Below are 21,761 nucleotides of genomic sequence, written 5' to 3' on the forward strand. Positions count from 1 at the left end.
TTGCTAGAGTGTCCTTACTTAGAGCAGCAGCTGTTTCAGCTTCTCACCCTCACTACAGCTTCTTTCTTAATGTTAAGCTTAGTTCGGATATTTCACAACTGGTCCACATTTCAACAAAACAGAACAATCCAGACTTGAGGATGTGACAATCTCAAAATAAACATCATACCATCAAGCAATGTGCCAGGAGACTACAATGGAAAGATGCTCAAGTAATTCACACTTCAAATTTTGCATTTCAAATACATACAAATACACTAATTCAAAGGACACTTCCAAAAAACAAAACAGATTTCAATTGACTGGCAACTGCAAACACTGAATTTCCTCAACTGTGGTGGAAATCAAACTAAATTATCTCAGTTTTTCTAAACAGTTCATTTCACGAGGCATCTCCAACAGTTCTCTTTCCCATTTAAAACGTACATGGATTTATTTCACCTCATGAAGAGAGCTGAGAAAGATGGTACCAAGTTCACATTCACGTCACTGCCAGCAAACACTGATGATTCCACCACAATTCCAGGCTGGAATTGAAGTCTAATCATCCTTCTATCTTTTTCCAGCTATTTTTCATCCTCACCCCATGCAGCAATTGTTTCCAGCTGTTCTATTTCTGACATGGCACGTGTTTATTCTTTGGGCAAATGGAGTAAAATGGGCTTTGCTCCCCTGATTCCAGATAAGCTCCGACTCCACATAAGCCAGAGCTGCGGTTCAATGTGTGCTGCCCACTTGGATGTCTAGTTTGTTAATCAACCTAAATCCCAGTGAATCCTACAATTATCATTTCGATGGTTTGTTTCTACCAACTGAAAGATCACTAAGCAGCAATTACTAATAATATTACTTGCAGCTGAATAATGTTTCGCTTCCAAACTGTATTTTTGGTTACAAATCTTCCCCTCTTGAAGACAATAGCCCGTTACATCCTTCAGAAAACAAAGAAGTTAACTAATTACTTTTGTATGCCGCGATCACACAGTTGCAAAATACAACATAATAATCTATGCAAAAAATATGAGAAATAGTTCTGGAAAGGTGGTTGAACTCAGCTGCTTTACCGACGTCTGCCTCTCAAATTTGGCTCCTGGGCTGGTGCTCCAGCTCTGCCTCTGTTCTGCAAGAGCGTACATTAAAAAATCCTGCGTATTTGGGCATCTATTTTGGGCAATATTTCTGAAATACAGTAGTCACATTCTATCTCCGAGCTGACAGCCTCTCATGGCCCATTAAGGAGTTCATTCAACCAAAGACAATGTTGACCTTGTTTTTAATTTCATATATCATGAGTGTCAAGATAGATACGTGGGAAAACCAGTGCCAAACTGGTTCCATGAACTTTAGCCACTAACGTCTGTGGAAACGATGCTAATCACACTACAATGCAAACTCCACTTCAGCTGTCAAAGCAAGTAAAGCAGACAGTGTTTGTCCTTTTGGACTTTAAGCTACACTTCAAAAAAAGTCACTTATTAAGGCTTCAATTCTCCACATTGACTACTGAACTTCTTAAAACCCTTCTGTTCAGTCCGCTAATTGGCTGCTATTTGCTTTTATTACCCATTTCCCTTTGTAATGGATTATCTGTCTCCAAAGAACTCGGTTCCTTGGTAAGCGATTCAAAAGCATCAGACCTGTCCCATCTTTTGAGAACGCTCAATGAGAATCAAATAGTTTGAAATAAACAATGAAATAAGCAACTCTCATGGAATCATAAATCCAAAGGAAAAAGGATAAAGGGGAACTAAAATATCTTGTTAATAGTTATGATTTCCATTCATCCAAATTTTAATTTTCAAATCCAGCCATTAGTGTATTTTAGCATTAGTTTGTAAAGTCGTCTTAGTTTCACAAAGCAATACAGAGTTATAGAATTCATGTAAACATTTACTTAGTTCAGATAAGTATAGACAAAATGTTATCTGCTTAAAATAGCATTTATTTTTCCATGAATAGAGATGAAAAATAACCTCTTGCTTGTTTGGAGAAGACATTAATAGCTTCACATCACCTATTGCAGCTGTTAAGAAGTCACATTGTGTTCATCACCTTCTTGTAATGAAAGTTGTATTGCACTCTTCACAGAGACTGCTTTACATTTTAAGGAGAGCGTAAGCAGAAGCGAGCTGGCACACATTATGCAGAGCAGCTCGAGTGCTGTCTCAAGGCTGACAGTTAAAATTAAAAAGGAAATTATTGAGGTATTTTCACGTTTTGACAGCGTGGTTTTGATCTGTGCTATATATCATACGGCGGGGAGATTCCATCCTTCCCAGCTCTGGGCTCGCTGGAGATAAAATGATCTCTCAGCATCCCTGGGAGGGAGGAGAGAACAGACCCGGCTTTGTCTGGCAAAGCCGGGCTCAGAGCAGCATCGGCCAGGATGATCCATCGCCCTCCATCCTCCCCCAAAGCTGCGGGGAGCAGAAAACGCCAAATGAAAACAGAGGAGAACGTGGTCAGGAGCACTCAATGTGTTCTCGAAGCCAACAAGCAGAAGCACTGCGTGATTTGTGGGATTTATGGCACATAATGGAGGGCAATTCATTCTGTCCAACACTTCGCTGTCAGCGCACAGTACTGGGAAAAACATGTTATTAATATTATATAGATATATAGTCATCAGTCACTTCGAGTTACAAGGCACTGCCATAAATAAATTTCAAGCTGTTTTCTAAATTATGTGATGTGCAAAGGTTATAATGATATATTGTTGGGTGAGAGTTATCAGCTAAAAACTAGCTACTAATAGCTTTCATATATGACACGGACTGGTGAGGCAGAAATGAAATATTACAATAATGAATAATCTTCTCTAGTAGATGATCTATAAAGGAGACAAGCCATTGCTGAGCTCCAGTCCTCCCACCATTTAGCCATGTCTGAAGAGCTCTACAGCCACAGACATCCCAAAGGACTAGAGGCAAAAGCATCAAGACAAAAGTAATATACTTGACAATTTAGAATTATTCAAAAAGTCCAACAGATATCTAAAAGCACATTTATACTCCCACTTTCGGAAGAAAAACAACAGGTTAGATGAACCTTTCCAATAGAATTTAGTATCTTTACTACACCGCAGTATTTACTTATTCAGTACAACAAATTAAACTGCAAACCTGAAGGGCAGAGAGAATTTCTAAGACAGTAACTGAATGGCCAATTATCACCTATAGAGAAATTAATGGTTTTTATCAAGTCAACTTTGACTCGTTTTTCTAATGGTCAAGACTATTCTCCCAACTCAAATAGTGAGCTTATAAAACCTTAACCACCGTAAAAATTGTGTATGATCTTCCCACCTACCCAAAATTTATAGCTGTGGCTCCGCTGTTACGACAGGATTACATAATTGAATTCTTAGTTTCACGTACTGGTTCTTCCCAAGGAAGCGGCAGAGGAGGTCTGGTCGGCAGCAATGGGGAAACCACCTACACTCAATATTTGTTGCTGGGTTTCGAACAGGAGTTGATTCTGGACTATGGAGTTACAACAGAATTACAACAAGCACAAAATCACTCTCTGCATACACCAGAAAACTCACAGGGCCTCTACAGTAGCTTGGGGCACTGTGTAGTTTTGATGTTGATGTTTCACATGCTTTGCATTTCCAGTGCGGCCGCAGAACCTCCCTGGGGGCCCATATCACTGGCTGACTTGTGTTTGCTGCGCGACACCAAGCCATGAATGAACTTGTCACACGGCACGCATCAGTCCGTCCTAACATTAAATATAGCAATTACACGGAAATAGGGTACTACTTCAAAATAGACAAATCGTTTAAATACCGACTACGGTTGTTATTTAAATAAGCAGTACTGTTTAAATAAATTTATGAGGAATAGATTAAAATCAGGCACTGGGAATATTTCCAGAGCAAGAAGAGTAACAACTAAGAAACAGGATTTAACAATACTTATCTTTTTCATTTTCCGAATACATTGTAACTTGGAAAAAAAAAATACAAAAATCCCTTTTATATTAAATATTAAAAAGGCTGTAGATTAGAAACCAAAGAGAAGTCAGAAGCAGCACTACCTCTGAATGTTATTACCATACTGACTGCACAGGGAAATTTTTAAAATTACATTACCCTAACTTTTTCAACATATATAACACATCAACTAGGTTTTTTGGCCAATGTTTCACCCCATCTAGAAGAGAGTTTTATCTCAACAGAGTGGCCAGGCTAACGCTACCTGCTAAATGCAACCCTTCCACTTGGCATTTACAGCCCCTTTCTCACCAAAACAGGCTACAGGATACAGCCTGTTCCAGGATAACACTGTCAATAAGAACAACCGTCTCTCCCCATCACCTTAACCTGTCACTAAGCTTCTTCCAGCTCTTCTGTAACCCACGGGCCCACCCAGCACCTGTACAGCACTAATCTGCACGGATTATCTTCATTTCCATTGCAATTCCTACAAACCTCACCTACCTTCGTCAAGCGGCGCCCAAAACCCACCTTGAAGGCGAAGTGTAGGGACTACATGAAATCAATATTGACAAATTAGGGCTGATTCCTACTTCAAAGCTCCAAGTCTGCCAGTCAATAACTGGTTTGCACATCCTCAGGTTCATACCCCTGACCTTGCTGCACAGATTTTCTTTTCCAATTGTGTCAGGGCCAATTAGGCCAAATAAGTAGGTGGAAAGACAAAAATAAGATCTATATTATATATTTTTTTTAAAATTAAGGGAAAGTAAAGGTTAACTGTAATATCTTATTTGTGTGAAGGGATTATACAGATTGTCTGGACAGTTTTAACTCGTCAGGTCATTAACTCCCTTACACTAAGTACAAAATGGATGTTGCGAGTAAGTGGCTTTGTGAGACCTGCAGCTTTGTGCAAATACAGAACGTGTGTGGGGCAGGGAATGCACAGACATCTTCATTTATCCAAATGCAGGTATATAAATATATACGTATATAAATATAGACCTACAGCTATATAAGTAACACATTTTTAAAACACTTTGGGCTTTGCCAAATACCTCACATAATATATTCAGATATACCTGACTACTATATTCAGACATACACCACACCAAGTTTGTCATTTCTGCCTCTCACTGCAGGGAAAAGAAGGTACACGGTATCTTTTTCCCCTAAAACGGTATCATAAGGTTTGCAAAACTGAGGAAGACTTTCAAAATACAAAAGTTTTTAATGGAATATAAAGTATTCATAACTGTTTCAATCTACTTATTAATTACGTACTTTGTAAAAGATTGAGAGTCCTTGCTAAAATTTCACAAAGCTATTAATCTCCCTCCTTTGAGGTGCCCCATTTTATAACCCAGAACCCATCCATCAAAATCGGTGCTGAAACAGCTATTTTAAGTACTTGCAACAGCAAAAAAAAAAAGATGACCCACAACCACAGACCTTTTTCTATCACTTCTATAGTTTGAATTCATTTTATTTTAAAAATCTGCTGATCCTGACGTGTTGTACGACAGCGACAAAGCCCCTGGGGGTGCCCGCTATAATCTGCTTTGGAGCTGTGTACAAGCACATCAGCCAGGATCAGCGCAGCGCTTTCAATTAAAGAACTAACACAATGTGAAAGCCCTCAAATGTTTCTTTTGAGCCCTGAACATCAGTTCTTCGGATTTTTCTACTAACTTAGCATTGCCCAAATCGCAGAAATAGGATGTCTTAAATAAAGCGGCTGCCATCAGTTTGATATGTTACTTAATGCATAAGTAAAGCGAGTGGTACAAAGCAGCACAGGCTGTACGGATTTTAAGGCTGCATAAAATGACGGGTTACAAGACGAAATCGAGCTCCAGAATGCAGCTGTTGGGGGTTATTTTGTTTAGTAACGCAGCTGGAATCCCGGACGCCAACAGAAAGCAAAGAGCTTTTGGAAAATCACAGTAGAGCCACCACCAATGCTGCGAGACACGGTCGCATTGAATCCCATTCACATCGTCCAGCATGAAAAGAATTCCTTGGCTACATGTAGGAGCAATTGCAACGGCTTTGCTCTTACAAGCCCTGTCCCCATCACACGCCACGTTCTGCTGCTTCTGCCTCCATGTCCCCAGCCCAGGACCAGCCCCATGGTCCCAGGACCAGCCCCATGGTCCCAGCCCGCGATGCTGCCATGGCCAGAGCTGCCCAGCCAAAACCCAAAACTCTGGGGCACGAGGGGCCTAATGCGCCGCAGACAAACGTCAGAAGGCCTTATGAAACTTCTCAATCTTTCATCTCATGTTAAATCACCAGCACAGTTAATTTAACACAGCCCGTGCCACGTCCCACCGTGACGTCCGCATCCCTTCATTGCTCGAAGCACAAAACTGCTCAGACACGCTAGTGCAGCTCTAAGGTTTTACCGTGAGGTTTTAAGAAATATTTTAGTGCTAATGCTATAGCTTGTTTTTCTCAGCACTTCATAATTTAATGATGTCAAGGCACTGGTGGCTGTAAACCAAAACACTTCCTTCTTGGAGTACAATTTGTATGGACACAAATACAACAAGTGAAATGCCAGATCCGAATGCCAAGAGCTGAACATTAAGTATTTTAGTATAATTTGAATTTAAGTCCAGGTTTTCAGTTGTGTTTGAGAAACCTTATAACGTGCTCACAAAATTAATGAACCTCACTTGCCAGCAAACACAATCCACACACTAATTCCATTATTGCCAAAAGATGGTGTTTGTTTTTCTTCAAGATGGGAAGAATTGAAGCCAGGATGACACTGAACAAACTGTGACATATGAACACATCCCAAGTACTAAACTACGAGAAATAAACTTCCTGTGCTACCTGTTTGGACACAATCCTGATATGACAACTGATCTCCAATTACTAATGCAACACAGATACAATTCTGCATTTACTCACATATACGAAAGTCACTAAAAAGATGATAGAATCCTTTGACATTAACTTTCAAATAACATGATTCTAGAATAGCATAATGGGGCTTCTGATACATTAAAGCAAAATACTCATGCCTTGCCTACTTATTTTGAAAACAAAACAAAGAACTTCATTTTAAAGCATGAAAGCTCTAATTTCACGAATAAATGTTACAGCATTTATGCACCATTTAATGTCTATGCCTGGTATAGAATTATATAAATTTAAGTATGAAGAAAATCATTGTACTGATCCACAGAAACGTGAGCTCAGATGTGCTTACGTCTCTTCAGTCCCATCTCATTTGCTCTTTCTAGTTCCAGCATGGGGAAGGTCTACATCAAAAGATAATTATGAAACCTCTTAAATCTTGTCAGAAAACCTCACCTTGTATTGCTTCATGATAATCTCTGTAAGAGTTCAATTTGCTATATAAACGCACTTCAAACTGCAACAATTAGCTCATTTTTGTTTGCACGATTGATCAATTCTGTAGGCTGTTCTATGGTATATCATGTGCTAAAATGACTGCATGAAAATGAAAGATATTAATTTTGTTCCCCAAAGGCACAAAAACCTCTTGAAAGGCATTATTTACTCCCTTGCTGACGCCAAACCAAATCATCTGGATATAATGACATTTTTAGAATTCAGCGTATTAACTGTATTTGCAGTGCAATACGTAGTATCTTTAGTTAGAAGATCCACAGGCCATATACACAAGATAACCATTTGGCGCTGGATTGCCATTACTATTAAGACTCAGATCTGGTAATTTATTCTACATTATCACTAATATGCTAGCTCTCTTATCCTGAACACTAAACAGGTATTAACACATGAACATTACAGTCCTGTAGCATTAGATCAAGAAACTGAAGAGGTTTTTTTAATTTAAGTTTTTTTCCCTGTTGCTGTTTCTCATCGTTATTTCTGTTACCTAACAGATGCCCAATATTTGTTGCAAGTCTTATCCAATTAAATACATCTTATTAAAGGGTCATCTGCTAGAAACTCCAGTGTCACTTTCCTCCACTCATCAGTCACTGAAAATACAGTTTCATCCCAAAGTAACTGCAAGTTCTCAGGAAGAAAAACAACACACACACACACACAGAATAAAACTGCATTAGAACAATTACAGTCGGATTTATTGCCAATGTTAAGACAACAAATGCATAAAGAAAACAACTACAGAATTCAGAAAATTCACCCTCAGCCAATAGGTGGAAGATTTTTCTTTCCTAGTGTGTTTGTCTGTTATGTTATTCACTCAAGAAATTAATCTGCATGTTTTAAGTTTAGCAGTTACCAAAATTACATGGTTGAGTGAATGACACAGCTTACAGTAATTTGTCCCAAATAGCAAAAAGGGTATTTCTAGGAAATACCTGTGGGTTCAGAGGTAAGTAGCACATACATAACAAAATGAGAAACCATGGAAACATGCAGTTTAATTATGAATGAATTCTTTATATTTGCAGTAAAACATTTACAGAAAAAACCACAGTTGCAAAACAAAGAAGTAGTTGAGATGGGAGATTTGCAGCAAGAAAATCTTTGAAAGCTATGGTCACTATATGCAAGAAAACCATATAGCCACCATAACTTTCAAAGGTAAAGGTGCATTTTGAGCATGAATTTATGAAACGTGAACGAATTGTACCCATCAGAATAGTAATTCAGCATTAGGCTGCCATGCAAAGCCATTCCTAGTTCCACCTCTTGGATCCCAGCGCTTTTCCGGCTCCAACAGGGTGTCCCCGGCACACGGAGCTGACATAGTGATGATTTCCTAAGTCACGGTTAAGTGACCACTTTAATTTGACATACGGCACATTGCTGTCCAAAGCAGTGGCCCTGTCTCCTCGCTTCCATGGCTTCACATTCATGCAGCCGATGTATTTTGGCAAGGCTGGGCTTAGCTGGACCGGTTCCCTGGGCCAGCTCAACATGCAAAACATGAACGTTCACATAGTACAAAAACAGAACTACAAGACCCCCACAGCCGCCTGGATTTATGCTACATTTATACTAGATAAAAACCCCACGTGATAACAACCTATATGAACATTATAACTCGACTCATCTTGTGTGATGGAGTCAAAAAGAACTGAGAAGCTTTCTTCAGTTTGTCTAGACAAAGATTTCAAATCATTTTTCAAGCGCAGACCGCATTCCTGGAATTTGATCTTTATCTCCAAATGTTCCCCAACATTAAGGCTACGTTTGAGTTCTTAGAATAATGGCTGCCCTTGTTATAAGTCATATAGAGCCTTGACTATTAAAACAGTATACAAGCATTTTCTGCTGTATGGTCATGACATATTTGTGTGTTTTTTCCTGGCTCACTGAAGCACAATATAAACAGTATTTCCTACTTTATGTCAGACAGAATGAGTAGTATTCTCATGATGTGGAACAGTAAACACTCCTTCCTAGCCTGTATATTTTTTTAAAAGCAATATATTAAAGTAAAAAACAAGGCGTGAGTGTCAGTGCCACTTTAGCTGATGTTCACCCGAGAATATCACCTACAACAGGTCGAGAACCTTCAAGCAGCAAGGGGCTGGGATTCAGTAAATCATCATTAAAGCACTTCAACGGGACAAGATTTCATTGTTGTGTGATGAAGCCCGTACAGTGATGATGGGAAACAGTAAAAACCAAGAAGAGACAAGAAAACCTCAACGTTTATTGAAGAGTCTGAGGCAAGTCAGCTCACTCAGAGTCTCCCCAGTGCCACAACCTGTGTTCATGTCTCCTACTTCCCAAATCACATCATTTAGACACTCGGTGTAGACTGTGGAATGTCTTAAGTTCTAATGGATCAACGTCAGTACTTGGCCATGTTTCTCCTTAGGCCTCAGCTTAGTAACAAAGATTATCCCCCAGCTCGTTTGGAGCAAGACTTAAAAAGCCACTTTTTCCCTTAGAAGATCTGGATTTAAGTCCTTATAATCAATAGGCTGAATAATGTGCTTTTATACAATGCAGCTCATTCATTACGTCTCACTCACAGCTTTTAAATGCTGTTTAATATTTCTGATGGTGAATATTCCATTATATCAGCCAAAAATAGGGTTTATTTTCAGTCATTTTATGCCTTTTAACGCTGTGCACTGCATGGTGCCGAAATTCTTCACAAATTGAGTAAAATAATGCAGTGAAACTGTATGAAAGCAAGTGCTTTTATATAAAGTGCATGTTCTCTCTGTAAACAATGTGAAACTGTTACAGAAGTGGATGGAAAATAACAAAGTCCAGTAGATTCCAACTGGCATGCAAACAGATGAATTCTACATGAATTATATTGAAGTGGCATAACAAATGCAGAGCTAATTTCAGGCTCCAAAGTTTGAAAAACTACATCCCACATATGGAACAGTATCATACATCAACGCAGTGCTATATAAGAAATCAAACTTCCATTAATACTTGGATGCCACATGAATTTCAGTGTGGCAGGAACTCTGCTCTAGAGCTGTCACGATTAATTTGCAAATATGTCATTCATAAATTCAGTGCAGAATGTGAAAATGGCACTAAACTGCGTCTCAGGCAAATGGCCGGGAGGGAGAGAAAGAACGTAAAGAGGTCACAAAACACTCCATAGAAAGTTTCTTTGCAAAATCAGTTCCTGCACTAATCTGGGTAAAAGCCTCCCTCCAAATTGGAGCATGAACCCACAACAGCTCAAGTTCACAGTTTTGGTGCAGCAAGAATCCTCCCCTGGCACAGGTTGTCTGTGCTTGACAGGCAGAAAATAAGCTAAACAACCTCAACCTGTCAAATCCTCTACTAAAGAAAGGAACATTAGTCACTAGTTTCATATCAACTTCATAGAGGCATAAACCAGCATCGCTGCTTAAAGAAACATTTATGGACTCCAGTCCCCTCCCCAGCTCCTCGTTCCTGCCCTGGACCAGACCCTTCACAGAGTGTCAGGGGTTGGAAGGGCCCTGGAAAGCTCATCCAGTGCAATCCCCCCATGGAGCAGGAACACCCAGATGAGGTTACACAGGAAGGTGTCCAGGCGGGTTGGAATGTCTGCACAGAAGGAGACTCCACAACCCCCCTGGGCAGCCTGGGCCAGGCTCTGACACCCTCATCGGGAACAAGTTTCTTCTCAAATTTAAGTGGAACCTCTTGTGTTCCAGTTTGAACCCACTGCCCCTTGTCCTGTCACTGGTTGTCACCGAGAAGAGCCTGGCTCCATCCTCCTGACACTCCCCTTTTAGATATCTGGAAACATGAATGAGTCCCCCCTCAGTGTCCTCTTGTCCAGCTCCAGAGCCCCAGCTCCCTCAGCCTTTCCTCACACAGGAGATGCTCCACTCCCTCCAGCATCTTGGTGGCTGCGCTGGACTCTCTGCAGCAGTTCCCTGTCCTGCTGGAACTGAGGGGCCACAACTGGACACAATATTGCAGGTGTGGTCTCCCCAGGGCAGAGCAGAGGGGCAGGAGAACCTCTCTGACCTACTGACCACCCCCTTCTAACCCACCCCAGGTACCATTGGCTTCCTGGCCACAAGGGCCCAGTGCTGGCTCATGGTCACCCTGCTGTCCCCAGGATCCCCAGGTCCCTTTCCCCTACTCTGCTCTCTAATAGGTCATTCCCCAACTCATACTGGAACCTGGGGTTGTTCCTGCCCAGATGCAATACTTCAGTCCCACAATGGGACTTATGTGGGGACCCCAGCCTTGGCACACCACTGGTGCTTGGATGCTGATGTAGAAAAACAGAAACACCAACCACCCAAGTCACTGCAGCAAACAATACGGGTGTGCGGAATTAACGCAACTTGCAGCGTTTCCCTGGGTTGTGGACAGCACCGCAGTCCGCACCAGGAAAGGCTCCGCATCCTCACAACGGCAGCAAAATTCCTGTTGCGGGTTTTGTCCCATCACCCCCGTCATCTGCTACTCTTTTATTTTAACGGTATGTACCTCTAAAGCCAATAATTACGCTCTGAAATATTAATTGTTCAGTTCTAAAGGACAAAATACAGAGGTTGCCCGAGTTGCATTAGATGCGACTGGTGAGAAATTCTGCAACTGCAAAACCAATGGACTGGATGTATTTGTTCTGGAACTCACTGACTGGACACAACTCGTTAAAAACAGATTTATGAAAGTGATTCAGAATCTGGAACAAATTGCAGATGATTAACAAAAAGAGGAACAGAAAAAATGTGTTCTATTATTTTTAAAATGTGCAGTGCTGACAAAGGACATTGAAACTGCTGAGGGCAGAGCCCCAGTTTCTTTATTTCAGTGCTTTATATTTCTTTCCGTCTCCATTCTGCCTCACAGCACAACTGCACAATAAAGAGGGGTTTTTACATTTTCTTCTTGGACACACTTCTGCTAAGCAGCAGCCAACACTACTGACAATAGTAACACCTGTAATGGGGAATTCATAGTTAACTTCCCTGCTGCATAATGGAATCTCATTCTGATCACAGAACTTTCAGATTTCTGTAAAACAGATTTTTTTTAAAAGATACTATTTCAATTGCTTTGAGCTTTTATAGAAAAGCCACCAAAAAACCCATAAACTTTTCTTATAAATTACTGCTACATAGGGCAAACTGGTATTTCATGCACTTCTATTTGTCTGTGAGGGAAAACAAAAGATCATATTTACGTCTTAAAACTATGCAAGGTTGTTTTTTTTCTGTTAGGATTTTACATCCATTCACAGAGACATTAACACAGTAAGTCTATTAACAAATGCAAGGGATTTCACAAGTTCAATTGTGGTAATTAGTCATATTTCAGCTTTAAATGGCTCTGCTCTAAAGAAGAAGATTACAGCTTTTCTTCTTTATTACCAATTGGCATTTAAGTCAATCTGCTAAGAGTGTATCTCAATAGAAGCTCAGACTAACCCATTAAAGGAATATACAAATCTGAGGGTGTTTGCCTGGTGGCCTTTTTTTTAATACTTTAGTAAGAGCATATTACACTACTAAGAAATTCTGGCTGAATCTGTTATTCAGTTCTCCTATAGTTCTTCCACAATTCCACTTTCGGCCATTCTGTTAAATACAGCTGCACCATTAAATTCATCTAGTGATGCTGTTAACAGATTTGATAAATACATAAACTAAGAGTTTAACTTCCTAACAGCCTATGTTTTGCATTAACTACTCAATGCTGTGGAGTCAGATGCAATCAAAACCTGATGAACTTCCATGACACTTGTGGTGTTCTGACAGCAGCTGGCACACGCTGTTCTAATTTACAACAATGCGTATCTTTGTTTCTTTCCAAGAGCTTTTATACAATATAAACTGGCCTCCCATGCTTTATTTTGGTCATTTCATTGCAGGATCTTACACGTGAGGCTTTACCCTCTTGGATTCCTCCAAGTTCCTCTCCTGGTTTACAATTGACTCTTATTTTCAGTAAAAATTACTGAAGCATTGTAATTCATCACGTTACATGGGGAGGGGAGATTGTCCTGGGTTCCCTCATTATTACAGATTTATAAATGAACACCACAGGGATTTATCTCACCTACGTGTTTAGATATATATCTGTCCAAGCTCATCGCTTCATAATTAATGGAGGGAACCAGAACCAGGCACTTTATCACATCCTACTGTAAATTGCCTGCATCATGTGGAGAGGTCTCCCATTAAAAATGATGGATACTACACTTAAAAACAAAATATAAACAAAGCTTTAGGATGCGATTAATCACATCTGAGGAGAGTCCATTTCTCTCCATAGGCTCTAAAAGGATTCAAGACATCACTCGGTTTAAAATTTACAACGTTGGCATTTACTTGTGAGCGGATTAATCTCATCCTATATGTTGGCTAGGGTAAAAGAAGGTTTAAATTAATAGGCTAATCTGTGTGCACATTGTCCTGCTGCTCGGCTGGTGCATCTGGCTCGTTTCTCTGAGCACGCTGCACCAAATAATGAGAATTCCAAACAAGAACTAATGCATCACCTTGTGCCTTCTGCTTTCCATTAGCAGGACACTCACTGAGGTTTCTTTCCTAGGGATTTCAGGTTAAAACCTGTTTCATCTTCTTTCCTGTGCCTAAGTGCTGCCCTCCTCCGCACTGAGCGCTCAGGCATTTTGATCATGTCAACTTTTATGTCTCACTCCATCTACAGAAAACGCAGCATTTAGGACCAAGAAGCATGTGTGTGAGGACACTCAAATCAAAGTCCCCTATAAATAGAGCACATTGACTTTCATCATTTGCAGTCCATTCCTTCCCTTTTTAGAACAATTTCTGGACACATTATGCAAGCTGGAAGAACAGAAGCAAATTCCCTACTGGCTATTATTGTGTCTAGACTCATTCACTGACCTAGAATATGTCTTAATTGCCTCTCTTCTATCTGATGGGGAAAATATACTCCAACTTTTCCTGGCTGCGATCTTTGCCATGAAGTTTTCTAACTGAAATCACAGCATTTAATGAAAAGCAGTTATACTGCATGTTCTCTGAGTTATGCAGAGCACTTAGCACAGGCTTAACGTAATCCATAGGAAACTTCTGTCCATTTAAATGCTCATTTGCGGGATTGCAGGGTTTGGCTATCAAAGTAGTACCTGCTACCTATGAATCTTATTACCTTTTACAATATACTCTGTTAGAATAAATAGGATAATTAGTTCAATTTACATCTATGTTTTCATCAACATTGAGCATTTTTATGTTATGGAAAGGTTTAATCATCTTCAGATGTGTCCAGCTTCACAAATTGCCTGTAAATGTACAAGTTCACCAAGCAGTCTGTACCCTCACTGCATGCTCTGCACACAGAGAACCAGACGAAAATAAAATGGAGCCAGAGGCTGTGGTGTAACTTCTGCTATTATCATTTTTCAAGTGGAGAATTAATGTATCTTCTCTTAGTATTCCCCCCGAACGCCCAGATGCAGCAGCCACTACACACCTTTGCAATGCAATTTTTAGAGTAACCGGTAAAGAACTGGAAACTCAAGGGGAAAAATCTGTGTTCACGTGATAGGTCTTAATTTGTAGAGAGCAACATCCCTCGCATCAAGCAACACACCGCGTGGATGCATCATTTCGTGATTTGAGGATTAAAAGAGCCTAAGAAGCTTTTGGACCGCACGCTGCATCGAATTTGCGCTGCTGCGTCAGTGAGCACCGAAAGCCAAATGTATTAGTAGATTTAGCAGATCTCAGCGAGGATGCATTTCATTGATTACTTCCTGCTAATGAAATGTTATTTTAATCATTTAAAGTATTAATGTATCATTTGTACCAAGAATGTAGTAAAGAGGTATAGAGTGCACTGTATAGCACGGGTCACTTACTGGATACTGTTATCTCTATGGAATTTCCAGTTTGAATAATAATTTTTGTAATGTTAACCTCTTCTATTCCAAACCCTTCCCTGTGTAATGCCAAATAGGAAAAGGAACTGAAAACAGCTTTTAAGAAGTCTCCCAGGTTTCCAAACCAAAATAAAGCACAAGGACTTCACCGCTGCAAATGGGGTAACCCAGGGATGAAGTCCCTGTGCCAGTTGGGACGGACGGACGGACTCATCACCTCCATTTAAAGTGCAGAAATTCACAGCATCAATTAATCTCCCTCAGACCTTAGCGATGGCATTTTAGGACTTTACAGGCCATTTGTGCACACAGAAAATGCAACAAAATATCCCCAAGCTATATTATAATAAAAGCTTGAAATAAAACATGCCTTGTAGAATGAAATTTTTGTTCCTTCACTTAATACTCTTAATACTCTTTTCCATTCTTCCCACTACTATTTTTATTCTGCTCATATCATGACTATCTTCAGGAACAACATGTTCATTGAAAGTATGAATGTTTCATTCATGGCCTTTGACAGCCTGAAAAAGAATTTTACCACAGAATATACAGTTGTATATTTTCCCTCGCCCGGTCCCATCATGAATAACACTCTTTCACACGAGGTTAAGTAATTTCCTGGAAAAATACGATGACTACAACTCCTTGGCTCTTCATGTTTGTATTTTTTCCCTCACCATGTTCTCAAAACTGTATTCAATACTAAGGCAGCAAATCCCCGATCAGAGCTCCTTTGCTATCAGCGTTACCTACAAAAGGATTACACCAGAGGGGGTTCCGTTTCTAAGATTATATCTATATTGTTTGGACAATTTGTCCATCTGCTGAACAGCATCCGGCATTCCACAACTTAGACTGCAACCTGGGGTTGTTCCTGCCCAGATTCAAGACTCTACGCTTGCCCTTGTTCTATTTCATTAAATTTCCCTGCCCAACTCTCCAGCCTGTCCAGGTCTCTGATGGCAGCACAGCTTCCAGTGTCACCACTCCCCCTAGCTTGGTGTCATCAGCAAACTTGCTGACAGTCACTCTATTCCCTCGCCCAAGTCATTGATGGATATATTGAATAATACCGGCCCCAGCACTGCCCCTGAGGCACTGCACTAGATACAGGGCTCAACTGGACTCTGCCCCATTGACCACGACTCTCTGGCTTCTTCCCTTCAGCCAGTTCACAGTCACCTCACTACCCATCATCCAGACCGCACTCCCTCAGTTCAGCCGTGAGGATGCTGTGGGACACTGTGTCAAATGCTTTACCGAAGCCAAGGAGTTAATTAAAATTTTTTTCTCATTTTCTTTAGCAATTTGAAGTTTCACATTTATACTAAGGCAACAACAAATGCCATTTTCTAATATACATAAAGTAGTAACATTCAAGTGTTCTGAAACACGGGCAAATAGATGGTATAGACACAATTACTATGTTTTTTACAGTAATTGACGATACTTTCCTAACGATGCTCACGTCTAATTGTTAAAATGAACTAATTCTAGTGGAATTCGGCATGTGACAGTTCCAAGATAGATCTGATCTACCATAATCTTACATTCTTTTTTCTTTAACTTTCAACATTCTGTGTCTTATCTTTCCTCTTCATATATTTTTCTAAATATAGGTCGATGTCTGCTAATGCTAACTTGCAATACATTCTATTTTATGCTGAATTATAGCACTTCACTGCTGTGCAGCAAGAAAAAGGCACATTTCTTTTGGACAGCGGCAGAAAAGCTTGTTTGAGTATGAAGATGTAGCTGTTATAACTGGAATCTAATGCCCATGTTTCTGAACAACACAGAGGACAGTACAAATATTTAAATTCTTGCTGAAAACTTTTTCTAGCTTGGACTTAAGAAGTTTAAACATGTATTTTGTTATCAGAGTATCTTCAGGAAAAACATGGACATCTGGAGAGACACAATATTATAACATCTGCATGCTTCCCAAACTAGCATAGCAACTTGCAAATGGTTTTAAACATCTTAAGCCTGTTGTCTGTTTTGGAAATGTGTATTTAAGAATTAAAGTATCATTCTGATGTGACGTTACTGAGTTCAAGACTCAATAGTTTTTCAGTTTAGCTTTTCTAAGGACTCTTGTTTTCATCCCGGTTTTGCATTTAGAGCTGAATATTTGACTCAAGGCCCCTCAGAAGTTGCCGGGTGACTGAAAGTCCAACCAAATAAGAAAAGCCCTTCTTGAAGATGAACTGAAAAGGGAAGCAAACACTATTTACTGACCTCACTGCTGCCTCAGCATGAATAAAGAGACCTTCAAACTACTCCACAAGTGTTTATTCAAAAAATAAATGCCTTCTTTCTTTCAGTTTTGGCTTAGCCTTTGAACAACCTAACTGAGCAGCAAAATGGAGTATTAACGAGTTTGAGAACTTACATCTATGTGAGTTAGCTCCTCAAGAAAAGAAATGTTTACAATCACACTGTTCTGAAAAACTATTATGTTGTTATGCTTCTCCAGATTAACTTGTTTGGAATGGGAGCTCAAGCGTCATATTTTTGACATTTGCCTTTAATATCCTCATCCTAAAGCGGGTTATTAGGGAAATCAAGACAGAGAAAATTGCAGAGCAGATATCTGAACAAAAAAATAGGGAGCAGTATAAGTAAAAATTAAAGAAAATCACAGCTCGAAGAACATAAATGGTGTTGGCAATGGGCAGGGTAGCATGATGTGGGTTGATGTCCCCAACTTCAGGCAGGAGACCCATCAGGACATAAAGGAAGGACCAGAAGGATCAAGACAATTTACAGAACTTTCTGGAGATGATGCACAAGCCATGAGATGCGCTCATTGCTCTGCTGTGCCCAGACACACAGGGCTGCAGGGAGGAGAAATGGAGCAACCTGGCCTAGAGCATCGCTGGGCATGCAAAACCAAATTATACAGTCCCTATCTTTAATTCCATCCGTACAAGAAACACTCTGCATGTTTTTAGGAAATTTTTGATCAAAAATTCCCTAAAAAAACTTGAACTGCCCAGACTAAAAATTATTTTTAGCTGCAGAGACATTCTTCTTTTGTTCTCAAAAATTTAACATTTCTAAAGCGTTCTTATATTAAAATGGCATTTTTGTATCCTTCAGTTACCAGCCTTGATTTCAACCACAGATGGGGTTCAAACAATCAGACAATTCTTTCCTATGCATGTTAAAACTTGAAACTCCGTTGTGAAGTAAGACGAGTTTCCGCAGCAGAATGCATTCTGAATTGGTGAGGTTTAACCTTTCTTCCTGCATTGCTTTTGTTGTCATGCCACCCTTTGTTTCCAAGGTAGCGGGAGCAAATAGGAATGTGCACCGAGCCAATCTTGTGTGTTCTGTATGGACTCCCGTTATTCCTCTTACTCCAATCTGTTCTTTTGTGCAAAAAATACCACTGTTGAGTTCATATAAAATGAGGAGAGAAGAATCCAACTGCTAAGGGACTTTGTTTCAATCACTCCTAGGTGATAGCGAACATCAAAGTCAATGAGTTAGAGGACTAAAACCGCAGTAGAAAGAGCTACAGAACCAATGGCTCAAAATTTACAAAGAATAATACTGTGAAAAGTTCCATATGGGAAGACACATTTGTCAGCATTCAGGTAATACGGCAGTGACAGCCCCGTAAATGGAATTCAGTGCACGAATCCCGCTGCTTCCCCCAATATTCTAAAGTCTCGATCGCATCTGAATTCTCCTTATTGGCAGAATATCTGCTGATTCCTGCCAGTTTCGAACAAGCAACCCGCTACCCCCACATATGACAAAGAAAACTGGGGCAAACATTCAAATTTGACAGCTTGTTGGGGAAGGATGGAGGAAATCAATTAAGAGGCAAATATCTTCTTCCTCCTCCTCTTCCATCACTCAGAAGAGTCGCGTCACACTGTACATTATGGCAACAGCCTCGTTTAATCACCTGGCACCCAAAAACAAGGCTGAAAGGCTATTGCAAAGAACACTCCTCATCCTGCCTAGATAGATGACTTGAAATAAACCCCATTTGTCTGCCAACAGTGTTCAGTTCTTCTGAGAACAGAACTTAGAAAATCATTTGTAGAGAATCAGACAAGTAACTGGATTGCAAGCACACGGTAACTTGGTTTTCGCTGAGGTCATTTTAGAAGTTTAAGATTTAATCTGGTAAAAAGCCTCTGAAAACTCCGCAGCAGGCTGAAGAGCACAGAGATGGCACCAAGTATTTTGCATTTTTGCCTATGCACAGACTGGAAACAATGCAAATCACCACTTTGATTTAGCTCACCAAATCTGAGACTGAACAGAAAAGGCACGATCGAGAAAGGAAGGAGGGGAGAGGGAGGGGAAGAACTTGCCGATCTCTGCACATTACATAGATGAGAAAAACGTTTCCAAGTTCTACAGCACTTACACATGTGGTACATGACGCTGTGTAGGAAGTGTTCTCAGTTTCACTTGTTTGGATCAAACACCGTTATATTTGTCAAACAGTCGTCTATGGTACAGTAGGATACGATCTGTTTCTGGGAACAAAACTCTTCAGAAGAGCAAACTTCAGAGCAGTTCAATGTCTTCCCCATTCCCAGCGCCAATTACAAAGCTGCCCATCATTATTTTAAAATCGATTTTCCTGATGTATCCGACCAGATCTTTCCTCCCTTTTCCACCCATCTCTTACATGACACTATCTTCACCTTGCTTGCCCACAACACCCTCACTGTTGGGAAATAACTGTCCTTCCTAAATTCTGCGGTGAACTGCCTCATATTCACTTTCAAAACAGAATTTCGAACAGTTTCGTAACCTCGTTTTTTCCTCCTTCCCTAATTACTCTTGCAACTCAGTATTTTTATTCACAGTTTTCCTGCAGTATGTTCTTTTCCTGTATTAAACTGTCAAAACAACTTGACATACAGCTGGAAATACACCACGCCAAATTAAGTCATTCTAATGATGTCATGCCTTAGAATTTCATCAGATAGAAATGGTATTAAAATAACCAAGTTTCCAATGTATGTTTAGTATTCATCTAATTTCATTTTGGATGCGATTTCAAAGAATTGTCCAGACTGCAATGCCAACCACAATCCCCTATTTAGTTTGCGTTGCCTCAAGAAGCAGAAGCCCAGTCGGCATCAGATAAAGCCAATTCCATAGGAAGCAGAACACTGATTTTGTCTTTTCACATGAATATGGACAGTCCCAACAGTACGCACTCCACTTAATACTAACTAGGAAACATTATGTAAGTCTGTTTAAAATATTCAAATGAAGTTTTGTTACATTTTTATTTAGAGCTAGAACATATGATCAGCCTTGCATCACCAAACTACCTAATTAGCCATCTGCTTCTTGAAATTTGGTTAAATACGTATTATATACTTCTAACAAAAGAGTATTTTATCATCCCATGTAGTCTTCTCTAATCGTATTAAAGCCTATGACCAATGAAATCTTCTCTGTATGAAGAGCTATTGGGAAACCAGACATCTCAAACAACTTGCAACAATTTCTTGAGCGCCAGGAAGAAATATGAAACACAACAACCGCCCACACAAACCCGGCCTATAGGCTTTTGCTCAATAAAGAAGTCCATCCTACTGCTTTCATTTCAACCTTCACGACGACACCGAGCTATTTCTTGATTTCTTTTGATTCTTTTCTCAAGACATGAGAACTTTTGAGCACCAGGAGCACCAAATTACACAAAATTTGTATTTCCAGAAATTACCTGTGACAAGTAATGAGCAGTGAATATTTTTTTAATGGCTGTAGGACCAAGACTACAAACAGAACTAGCAAATCCTTTCTTTGCTGGGGTAACTCTGTGCCCACCCACTGGACTGACCATAAACCAAAACGTCTGCAGTTGTTGAATCGGTCAGAAAGGAGTAATAACGCATTCTGCCTAAATTTAGTCAGACAATATAGATAATATCTGAAGCATTTTCTTCAACAGCCCCACCTCCGTTTCTTTTAGGAGTAGCAGTTGTGGGGAGCAAAGGCTCTTATCTCCAGGCTGAAGTTTCTCTTTCCGCTTTGCTGCTCCACTGATCTCTTCACCAACAAGGGACCATTAGAGCTCAGCCAAACCAGCACAACGGGCCTAATGCTATTAGGCAGACAATCCAATTAAGCCATTTCCAAGTAGTGTTTGTCATTAAAGAGAGCTGTAAGTGAACAGCAAGCATGCCCGTATCTGAAAACCAGTAATGCGAATTTTCTAGAAATAGTTCTGCCAAGGCTTTTAGCTCCATGTATTAAGAACCACGAAGATATAGTTTCAGAATATTTGTATTTTTAATAGCGAGAAGTATAATAAATGACCTTTTTTTGTGATTTATACAATGCAGTTTGGTCACAATTAACACACAGTAAAAAAAAGTGCTGACACACATAGACAAAACTTTGCCAAAATTCTACTGATGTTTCATGTCAATTATTCTCTAATACACGTAATCCCAATACTAACTTAAACTATGTTCCTGGTAGTCACACTTGCACATAGATCACTACAGTACCTAGTTCGCTTCTTAATAATATTGGTTTTCTCTA

General features: G+C 39.9%; 1 protein-coding gene across 2 annotated transcripts in view; it reads right to left on the reverse strand.

Moving 5' to 3' along the window:
- Positions 1-21,761, reverse strand: part of PRKCA (protein kinase C alpha) — a gene marked incomplete at both ends in the record, with an annotated part of 113,451 nt that overhangs the window by 63,845 nt on the left and 27,845 nt on the right. The gene's annotated exons all lie outside the window — the stretch shown is intronic.

Source organism: Nesoenas mayeri (assembly GCF_963082525.1).
Source record: "Nesoenas mayeri genome assembly, chromosome: 19".
Classification (NCBI taxonomy): Eukaryota; Metazoa; Chordata; class Aves; order Columbiformes; family Columbidae; genus Nesoenas; species Nesoenas mayeri.